Source organism: Arachis stenosperma, unplaced genomic scaffold (genome assembly GCF_014773155.1).
Source record: "Arachis stenosperma cultivar V10309 unplaced genomic scaffold, arast.V10309.gnm1.PFL2 arast.V10309.gnm1.Scaffold_100031, whole genome shotgun sequence".
NCBI lineage: Eukaryota > Viridiplantae > Streptophyta > Magnoliopsida > Fabales > Fabaceae > Arachis > Arachis stenosperma.
This window is the reverse complement of record NW_026651372.1, coordinates 873,906-883,120: the sequence shown is the minus strand read 5'-3', so window position 1 is coordinate 883,120 and position 9,215 is coordinate 873,906.

Sequence of the window (9,215 nt, the reverse complement as noted above, 5' to 3'; positions counted from 1 at the left end):
AGTTTTTAAATTTTAAAAATTAATTTATTCTTAATTTGTGAATAAGTGTAACAAAAAAAAGTTAACTATCCAAGTGTAGCATTATGCGGTGAATAAAAAATTAAAAAATATTTTTTGAAAAATTTAAAATTTTAAAAATCTAAACTTCTTATTTTTAAATTTTTAAATTTTTAAATTATAAGGTTAAATTTTTTTAAATTAGAAAAATAAAATAAAGTCCAGCAATATCTAGTAAACAACAGATCCGTAAATTTATTATTTTTTTAATTTTTAAACTTGAAAAATAATTTTTTTCTAATAGTAGAAAAATAAAAAATTCCAACAATATCCAAAAAAGAAAAAAATTGAAAATTTTTAAATTTTTTAAATTAATTTATTCTTAATTGTGAACAAGTGCAGAAAAAAGTCAACTGTCCGGGTGTAGCACTATCATGTCAATAAAAAATAAAAATTATTTTTAGAAAAATTTAAAATTTTAAAAAAGTAAATTTTTATTTTTAAATTTTTAAATTATAAGATAAATTTTTTTTATTTAAATTAGAAAAATAAAATAAAGTCTAGGAATATCTTGTAAACAACAAATCTGTAAATTTATTATTTTTTAATTTTGAAACCAAAAAAATAATTTTTCTCGAGTAATAAAAAACTAAAAAATTCAAAAATATCCAAAAAATAAAAAATTGAAAATTGCTAAATTTTTAAATTAATTTATTCTTAATTTTTGAACAAGTGTAGCAAAAAAAGTCGACTGTCCATGTGTAGCATTACCAGTGAATAAAAAATAAAAAAATATTTTTAGAAAAATTTAAAATTTAAAAATCTAAATTTTTTATTTTTAAATTTTTAAATTATAAGATTAATTTTTTTAAATTAGAAAAAAAAAATATATTTAGAAAAATTTAAAATTTTAAAAAAGTAAATTTTTTTTTAGATTTTTGAATTATAAGATTAAATTTTTTATTTAAATTAGAATAATAAAAAAAGGTCCAAGAATATCTAGTAACAACAGATTTGTAAATTTATTATTTTTTTAATTTTTAAATAAAAAAATAATTTTTTTTCGAATAGTAGAAAAAGAAAAAAATTCCAACAATATCCAAAAATAAAAAAAACTTTAAAATTGTTAAATTTTTTAAATTAATTTATTCTTAATTTGTGAACAGTGCAGCAAAAAAATCAACTGTCTGGGTGTACCATTATCCGGTGAATAAAAAAATATTTTTCGAAAAATTTAAAATTTTTAAAAAATAATTTTCTATTTTAAATTTTTAAATTATAAGATTAAATTTTTTATTTAAATTAGAAAAATAAAAAAAGTCCAGGAATATCTAGTAAACAACAGATCTGTAAATTTATTTATTTTTTTAATTTTTAAACTAAAAAAATAATTTTTTTAATAGTAGAAAAACAAAAAATTCCAACAATATCCAAAAAATAAAAAATTGAAAGTTTTAAATTTTAAAATTAATTTATTCTTATTTGTGAATAAGTGTAGTAAAAAAAAGTTAACTATCCAAGTGTAGCATTATCCGGTGAATAAAAAATTAAAAAAATATTTTTTGAAAAATTTAAAATTTTAAAAAACTAAGATTCTATTTTTAAATTTTTAAATTTTTAAATTATAAGGTTAAATTTTTTTATTTAAATTAGAAAAATAAAATAAAGTCCAGCAATATCTAGTAAACAACAGATCCGTAAATTTATTATTTTTTTAATTTTTAAACTTGAAAAATAATTTTTTCTAATAGTAGAAAATAAAAAATTCCAACAATATCCAAAAAAGAAAAAAATTGAAAATTTTTAAATTTTTAAATTAATTTATTCTTAATTTGTGAACAAGTGCAGAAAAAAGTCAACTGTCCGGGTGTAGCACTATCATGTCAATAAAAAATAAAAATTATTTTTAGAAAAATTTAAAATTTTAAAAAAGTAAATTTTTTATTTTTAAATTTTTAAATTATAAGATAAATTTTTTTATTTAAATTAGAAAAATAAATAAAGTCTAGGAATATCTTGTAAACAACAAATCTGTAAATTTATTATTTTTTAATTTTGAAACTAAAAAAATAATTTTTCTCGAGTAATAAAAAACTAAAAAATTCAAAAAATATCCAAAAAATAAAAAATTGAAAATTGCTAAATTTTTAAATTAATTTATTCTTAATTTTTGAACAAGTGTAGCAAAAAAAGTCGACTGTCCATGTGTAGCATTACCAGTGAATAAAAAAATAAAAAAATATTTTTAGAAAAATTTAAAATTTTAAAAATCTAAATTTTTTATTTTTAAATTTTTAAATTATAAGATTAATTTTTTAAATTAGAAAATAAAAATATATTTAGAAAAATTTAAAATTTTAAAAAAGTAATTTTTTTTTAGATTTTTGAATTATAAGATTAAATTTTTATTTAAATTAGAATAATAAAAAAAGGTCCAAGAATATCTAGTAAACAACAGATTTGTAAATTTATTATTTTTTTAATTTTTAAATAAAAAAATAATTTTTTTTCGAATAGTAGAAAAAGAAAAAAATTCCAACAATATCCAAAAAATAAAAAAACTTTAAAATTGTTAAATTTTTTAAATTAATTTATTCTTAATTTGTGAACAAGTGCAGCAAAAAAATCAACTGTCTGGGTGTACCATTATCCGGTGAATAAAAAAAATATTTTTCGAAAAATTTAAAATTTTTAAAAAATAATTTTCTATTTTTAAATTTTTAAATTATAAGATTAAATTTTTTTATTTAAATTAGAAAAATAAAAAAAGTCCAGGAATATCTAGTAAACAACAGATCTGTAAATTTATTTATTTTTTTAATTTTTAAACTAAAAAAATAATTTTTTTAATAGTAGAAAAACAAAAAATTCCAACAATATCCAAAAAATAAAAAATTGAAAGTTTTTAAATTTTAAAAATTAATTTATTCTTAATTTGTGAATAAGTGTAGTAAAAAAAAAGTTAACTATCCAAGTGTAGCATTATCCGGTGAATAAAAAATTAAAAAATATTTTTTGAAAAATTTAAAATTTTAAAAAACTAAGATTCTTATTTTTAAATTTTTAAATTTTTAAATTATAAGGTTAAATTTTTTTATTTAAATTAGAAAAATAAAATAAAGTCCAGTAATATCTAGTAAACAACAGATCTGTAAATTTATTATTTTTTTAATTTTCAAACTTGAAAAATAATTTTTTTCTAATAGTAGAAAAATAAAAAATTCCAACAATATCCAAAAAAGAAAAAATTGAAAATTTTTAAATTTTTTAAATTAATTTATTCTTAATTTGTGAACAACTGCAGAAAAAAAGTCAACTATCCGGGTGTAGCATTATCATGTCAAAAAAAATAAAAAATTATTTTTAGAAAAATTTAAAATTTTAAAAAAGTAAATTTTTTATTTTTAAATTTTTAAATTATAAGATAGTTTTTTTTATTTAAATTAGAAAAATAAAATAAAGTATAGGAATATCTTGTAAACAACAAATCTGTAAATTTATTATTTTTTTAATTTTGAAACTAAAAAAATAATTTTTTTCACTAATAAAAAAATAAAAATTTGAAAAATATCCAAAAAAAAATTTAAAATTGCTAAATTTTTTAAATTAATTTATTCTTAATTTTTGAACAAGTGTGGCAAAAAAAGTCGACTGTCCATGTGTAGCATTACCAGTGAATAAAAAAATAAAAAAATATTTTTAGAAAAATTTAAAATTTTAAAAATCTAAATTTTTTATTTTTAAATTTTTACACTATAAGATTAATTTTTTTGGATATTAGAAAAATAAAAATATTTTTAGAAAATTTAAAATTTTAAAAAATTAAATTTTTTTTAGATTTTTGAATTATAAGATTAAATTTTTTATTTAAATTAGAATAATAAAAAAGTCCAAGAATATCTAGTAAACAACAGATTTGTAAATTTATTATTTTTTTTAATTTTTAAACAAAAAATTTTTTTCTAATAATAGAAAAATAAAAAATTCCAACAATATCCAAAAAATAAAAAAACTTTAAATTGTTAAATTTTTTAAATTAATTTATTCTTAATTTGTGAACAAGTGCAGCAAAAAAAAAGTCAACTGTCTGGGTGTACCATTATCCGTGAATAAAAAAATATTTTAGAAAAATTTAAAATTTTTAAAAAATAATTTTATATTTTTAAATTTTTAAATTATAAGATTAAATTTTTTATTTAAATTAGAAAAATAAAAAATGTCCAGAAATATCTAGTAAATAACAGATCTGTAAATTTATTTATTTTTTAATTTTTAAACTAAAAAATAATTTTTTTAATAGTAGAAAAACAAAAAATTCCAACAATATCCAAAAAATAAAAAATTGAAAGTTTTTAAATTTTAAAAATTAATTTATTCTTAATTTGTGAATATGTGTAGTAAAAAAAGTTAACTATCCAAGTGTAGCATTATCCGGTGAATAAAAAATTAAAAAATATTTTTTTAAAAATTTAAAATTTTAATAAACTAAGCTTCTTATTTTTAAATTTTTAAATTTTTAAATTATAAGGTTAAATTTTTTTATTTAAATTAGAAAAATAAAATAAAGTCCAGCAATATCTAGTAAACAACAGATCTGTAAATATATTATTTTTTTAATTTTTAAACTTGAAAAATAATTTTTTTCTAATAATAGAAAAATAAAAAATTCCAACAATATCCAAAAAATAAAAAATTGAAAATTTTTAAATTTTTTAAATTAATTTATTCTTAATTTGTGAACAACTGCAGAAAAAAAGTCAACTGTCCGGGTGTAGCATTATCATGTCAATAAAAAAATAAAAAATTATTTTTAGAAAAATTTAAAATTTTAAAAAAGTAAATTTTTTATTTTTAAATTTTTAAATTATAAGATAAATTTTTTTATTTAAATTAGAAAAATAAAATAAAGTCTAGGAATATCTTGTAAACAACAAATCTGTAAATTTATTATTTTTTTAATTTTGAAACTAAAAAAATAATTTTTTCGACTAATAAAAAATAAAAAATTCAAAAATATCCAAAAATAAAAATTGAAAATTGCTAAATTTTTTAAATTAATTTATTCTTAATTTTTGAACAAGTGTAGCAAAAAAAGTCGACTGTCCATGCGTAGCATTACCAATGAATAAAAAATAAAAAAAATATTTTTAGAAAAATTTAAAATTTTAAAAATCTAAATTTTTTATTTTTAAATTTTTAAATTATAAGATTAATTTTTTTTAAATTAGAAAAATAAAAATATTTTTAGAAAATTTAAAATTTTAAAAAAGTAAATTTTTTTTAGATTTTTAAATTATAAGATTAAATTTTTATTTAAATTAGAATAATAAAAAAGTCCAAGAATATCTAGTGAACAACAGATTTGTAAATTTATTATTTTTTTAATTTTTAAACAAAAAAATAAATTTTTTGAATAGTAGAAAAATAAAAAATTCCAACAATATCCAAAAAATAAAAAACTTTAAAATTGTTAAACTTTTTAAATTAATTTATTCTTAATTTGTGAACAAGTGTAACAAAAAAAGTCAACTGTCCGAGTCTACCATTATCCAGTGAATAAAAAAATATTTTTAGAAAAATTTAAAATTTTTAAAAAATAATTTTCTATTTTTAAATTTTTAAATTATAAGATTAAATTTTTTTATTTAAATTAAAAAAATAAAAAAAGTCCAGGAATATCTAGTAAACAACAGATCTGTAAATTTATTTATTTTTTTAATTTTTAAACTAAAAAAATAATTTTTTAATAGTAGAAAAACAAAAATTTCCAACAATATCCAAAAAATAAAAAATTGAAAGTTTTTAAATTTTAAAAATTAATTTATTCTTAATTTGTGATAAGTGTAACAAAAAAAAAGTTAACTATCCAAGTGTAGCATTATGCGGTGAATAAAAAATTAAAAAATATTTTTTGAAAAATTTAAAATTTTAAAAAACTAAACTTCTTATTTTTAAATTTTTAAATTTTTAAATTATAAGGTTAAATTTTTTTTAAATTAGAAAAATAAAATAAAGTCCAGCAATATCTAGTAAACAACAGATCCGTAAATTTATTATTTTTTTAATTTTTAAACTTGAAAAATAATTTTTTTCTAATAGTAGAAAAATAAAAATTCCAACAATATCCAAAAAAGAAAAAAATTGAAAATTGATGGGATATTTTTGAGTTTGAGAAATGAATCTCTCCCAAAAACACACCAATCTAACCGGCAAGTGCACCGGGTCGCATCAAGTAATAAAAACTCACGGGTGTGAGGTCGATCCCACAGGGATTGAAGGATTGAGCAATTTTAGTTCAGTGGTTGAATTAGTCAAGCGAATCAAGGTTTGGTTGATTGATTTGCAGAATTTAAATTGCATTGAAAATAAAGAGAACAGGAATTAAAGTGCTGAAACTTAAAGAGCAAGAAATTAAATGGCAGGAACTTAAAGAGCAAGTAATGTAAATTGCAAGGAAATTAAATGGCAAGAATTGTAAATGACTTGAAATGTAAAGGGGATTGGGACTTGGATTTGCAGAAATTAAACAAAGAAAAGGTAAATTACATCAAACAGAAAGTAAATGGGAATTGGGATTGGATCGGAATTGAAACAGAAAATTAAATGAGCAATTAAAGCAAGAAACAGAAAATTGAAATGGGAAATTGAATCTCAGGACCCAGAGACTAGAGAACTGAGTCTAGATCTCAATGCCTTCCTAGATCCAACAAGAACAATAGCAAAGGAATTGTAAATTGCAAAGAAATTAAATGAAGAAGCAAGTAACAGAAACGGAAGCTTAATTGCAGTGAAAATAAACAAGATCCAAGGATGAGATTGAAACAGAATTTCTTCAATTCTCCAACCCAAGATCCAAGACAAGTATAATTGAAATTGAAAGCAATAAAACTAAGAGGAAGAGAATGGAATTCTCCTTCCCCAAACTAAGAAACTAAAGATCACTCTCTATAACTAGAATTCCCAATGAAAGTTCTGTGTAAAATTCTAAAAAGGGAACTCCCCGAACAAATTGAATTCTAGCCTATTTATACACTTTCTTCAATTGATCTTCAAGCCTTGGTTTGGGCCTTTGCTCTTGGTGGAATTGGGTTGAAGGAGGCCTTGGTTGATTGCTCTTGAGGTTTGGAGAGAGACCCAAGTGAATCAATTGAACCGGATGTGAGTTTTGCAAAGTTGGGTTTTCCAAGTTAGCCTCAAAGTTAGGGGCTAACTTCAAGGCTAACTTTTTCTAGCAGCAAAATGAATTTGCTGTCACTCACGTTGGAGCCAACGTTAGGGGGCTAACTTTGCCCCTAACGTTGGCCTTGCATCAAGTTGGAATGGCGCCAACGTTAGCCTCCAAGTTAGGGGCTAACGTTGGCGCTAACGTTGCACACCCCTGGGAGGATTTTAATTCCCAACGTTAGCCTCCAAGTTAGGGGCTAACGTTGGGGCTAACGTTGGACACCCCTGGGAGTTATTTCATTCCCAACGTTAGCCTCCAAGTTAGGGGCTAACGTTGGGGCTAACGTTGGACACCCCTGGGAGCAAATTTCCACTTCCAACTTCATCCTTCCTGGTTCAATTTCACTTGCCTCTCTTAGCTTCTAGCCATTCCTTCTCACTTCAATCCTTTTCCAAGCTTTCTTCACCTATCATAAATCAACCAAACACATCAAAGCTATGCTTGAAATCATGAGATGATCATTATATCCTAATATGCACCAATTATGGCATCAAACCTCATGAAAAAGCATTAATTCACATATGGTTGATTCAATCAAAGGAAGCATGAAAATCTACCTAAATTGGCTTGCTTAAGCCTCAAGAAAGTGCATAATTCAAGTGAAAACAAAAGAAAAAGACTAGTAAAACTAGGCTAAGATGACTTGTCATCACAACACCAAACTTAAAGCTTGCTTGTCCCCAAGCAAGAAATGACTTATTAAGAAGAAAGAATGAAATGAAAGAGAATGTTCATGCTAGCAGAATGTTATTGGTAGTTCATGGGATTTTGTGTGGATATGCAATACTCACTCCTTATTGATTCTTAGGCTTAGAAAGTCTCCTTCAAGCTTCAAGTAACCTACTGCTATGACCTCTCATTATTCCTTTATCCTTGGCTGTTACTTTGTTCAAAGCTTTATTTGAGTGTCATGTGTAGCAAGTCCATTTTCTTTTCTGTATACTTGACACATTATTCACCATGGAACACTTGGCTTACCTTTCCTTTTAAACATTGATGCCCAGCACCTTTTTGGTTACTAAATGCCTTGTAGTTAGGTTGCTCTTGATAGTGGATTTTCAGCTGATGATCCCGGATTAGTTAATCCAAGTCACCGAGTGTTGAAGCACTCCAAAGAGCTTAGTGGTCCAAGCAGATCCTAAGACATAGACACCACAGGCATATATTTTTAAGGTTCAAGCTATTGGTGTCCAGCTTTGTTTCTTTTTGTTTTCTTTGGTTCTGCCATCTTTTTGGCTATTTCTTTTCTTCCTTTCTTTTTGTTTTTCTTTTGAACCAAGGATTTTCTTATTGAGATTCATAGACAGTAGGTCATTATACACTTGGAAGAGATATCCTAGCTCTTTATTCACTAAAAGTGAGTTTTTATACAATCACACACATACCACCACTTACTATTATTCTACTTCTTTCTAACAATGAACCATCTCACTTCACATTCAAACATTTCTTTTATTGAATTAAAGGTGCAGGGGACAAAACATGCTTTTAGTCAAGTGAAAGTAAACACACAAGCACAAACTTAAACTAGCTTACTTATTTTAAAGGGAAATTGACTCTATTTGAACTAAATGACACTTTAGCAGAACATAAGTCAAAACATTTCTCAACAGCAAGAGTTAAGTATAGATACAACCTATTGGTTTGCAGTCCTCTTGTCCTTCCTTCTGTTGTGCTCCTTTTGAGTTATGATGCATATATCTTCAAATGGTTGTTAGTTCCCTGCACAATTCTCAAAGTTGCTTGCTTCTCAAGCCCTTAGGTGACTGGTTAATATGCATGAATTGAATGTGGCTTTTGGATTTAATTTGGTGTGGGAACACCAAACTTAATTCCTTGCCACTTCCTTTGATGCAACAGATTAACTATATGTAAAATCTTGTGTCCTTGCTAAAGGTTATAAAACTAAAACTAGAAAGCAATTAAATGGTTGAATGATTTGTCTGATTGCTTAGAGCTAGCTTTGTGCAGGAAGTGAGAATGTGCTTTTAAG